This window comes from Alligator sinensis, unplaced genomic scaffold (assembly GCF_000455745.1).
Source record: "Alligator sinensis unplaced genomic scaffold, ASM45574v1 scaffold235_1, whole genome shotgun sequence".
NCBI lineage: Eukaryota > Metazoa > Chordata > Crocodylia > Alligatoridae > Alligator > Alligator sinensis.
In genome coordinates, this window is record NW_005842042.1 from 946,781 (window position 1) to 949,185 (window position 2,405).

The following is a 2,405-nucleotide window of genomic DNA, read 5'->3' on the forward strand; positions in this document are numbered from 1 at the left end:
GCATTTCCCTGGAAGACTCCAGAGGAAAGCTAAGTCCTTCAAGTTAGTTAATCTGAACCTTACTCATTTGCTTCAGATGCTATATAATGAAACCATCTGCAGGAGCATTTAATGATGGTGCATTTAGTAGCTATTTGCCAGGCAATTACAGAGTAGCTACATGGCTATATCTGCCTTGTGAAATAAAGTGATACTGCTGAAATCAAATGTTTGTGTATGATTCTCTGTTGTTTACAAGATTTTGTCCTGGATCAATGTCAGTTTTGCGGGGTGTGGTAAAATGCCAACGAGGGTATGTCAAATCTATACGAGTAAATATTTTAAAGGCTTCATCGCAGACACCCACGCTTGGCTCAATGTTTCAGGAGTTCCACAGGGCTGCAGCCACCTCCATGAAATGTTTTGAGTCCCGCGTGTCCAGCAAGGGATGCTCTGTCGTCATCCTAGTGGAAGGTTTCGGAGTATTGGAGATATCCATAATGCAGCAACAGCCCAAAAATCTGAAGTCACTTCTGCTGATACCTGAATCAAAAGTGACACCTGCAATTTGGAAGGCACCTTTGACTTGCATCCACGGCTGAAGTCATTTTTATGTATATTTTAAAATAAAACTATAGGAAAGAAGTCTGTGTGTGGTGGTGTCATTCATAAGAATGGTCCCTGAAACATGGGTAGCTGTGTCAGTCCACATGGCTGTTCACTGTCATGAGGCCTTGCAGCAGCTAGCGAACCTTGGACAGCACCATGGACTCTCAGGTTCTTTTTACTTTGCATCTGTTGTTGCCACTAGTCCCAGGTGGCTACAGAGCAAAGCTAATTCCTGATTTATGTGGGTGCTGCTGAAAGACTGTGGTGTTGTAGGGGCAACTATTAGCTCTGCAGTTGATTTTTGGGTCATCCAAGCAACCAGTGAAGGGTCCTTCAGAGAAATATCTCGCATCATAGAATCCTAGAAAATTAGGGTTGGAAGGAACCTCAGGAAGTCATCTAGCCCAGCCCTGAGTGTGCTGACTCTCTAATACTAAATGCAGCTCCAAAGCCATCAAGTGATGCTGCTGTGAGAAGACATAGCAGGTGAGTGTCTCTATGGGGCAAGTAAGTATGTTGAAGTCATTTGGTAGGAGCCTTGTAATTATGAGATCATTGGGGCCTAGCTTATTTTATATACTTATTTTAGATACCCTCTCATATCAGTGTCCCTGGGCCTCTGGAAATTTCCTTCTACACATATGCCTCACATTATCTTTTCCTCCTTTGACACTGCTTGTGAAAATGCACTTTCATGTGAAAGTGCAGTTTTGCTTGAAATGGTTCCGATAGCAATGTATTGGCTAATATTTTCAAACTTTAGAGCCTCAGGATAGTTTACTTGTTCTCTGTGGCATCTACTGATATCAGAACTGCTGAAAATCAGAGCCCTTGTTTATGGGTTTAACTTGGGTCAGATCTTGGTTATGAGGTACAGACTGAATCTTTCTCTGCATAAGTGCTGAAGCCAAATTCTGAGTCTGATGCCATTAAACAACTTTTTTTTTAAAGCCAGGTTATAGCAGAGAACCCTTTCTTGTGCTGAGAGAGTTCAGTGAAAGAGTAGAGTTAAAGTATATAGTAGGTTTCTCCTTTCTAAAGGCAGCACGCTGCACTTTGAGATGGACTCACCCACATTAGGTGTGTCTACAGGAGATGTTTACTGTGGAGCTGCCTAATTGGGTATCCCATGAATGTCTCATAGTCCACATGTACACCCCTATTAGGCTGCAGAATATTAATAAACTCTGCCGTGGGTTGGTACTTGTAAATACAAGTATTATCCTGTGATGGAGTTTTGTAGTGTGCAGCAACACACGTGTAGACACTGATAGAGCTGGCTGAGGCACAAAGGTGCTTCAATCGGGGCACCGCCTTCTGGCTAGCCCCACAATGCAGCACCTTCGTGCCCCAGCCAGCTGTTCTGCAGCACGTTGAGCCACGTAAGAACAGCCTTGGGCTGGCAGTCTGACCCCCCAGGCTCCCTGCCAGCAGGGGTTGTTCCAACCCAGCTCAATATACTGTGGTCTTGGGCACATATGTAAATATGGTGCCTGAGAGCAATAAATTCTGGCACAAAATGCACCAGAGTTTATTGCTTCAAATTAATTGCACATGTAGACGTGCCCACTCTATAGCTATTTCCTATGGCAGGATGCCTGTGTCTATTGAGTGAAAGGCCTGCAGTTACAGGGGTTTAGGTTGTAGCCGTGTTGGTCTAAGGACATAGGCAGACAAGGTTCCTTGGGTGAATTTGATATCTTTTATTAGACCAACCCAAATGGTTGGAGAATAGTTATTAAGCAAGCTTTCGGGTTCAAAAACCCTTCGTCAGGCTAAGGAAGTGTCAGCAGTGGGTGTGTGCTCTTCCTGGATGG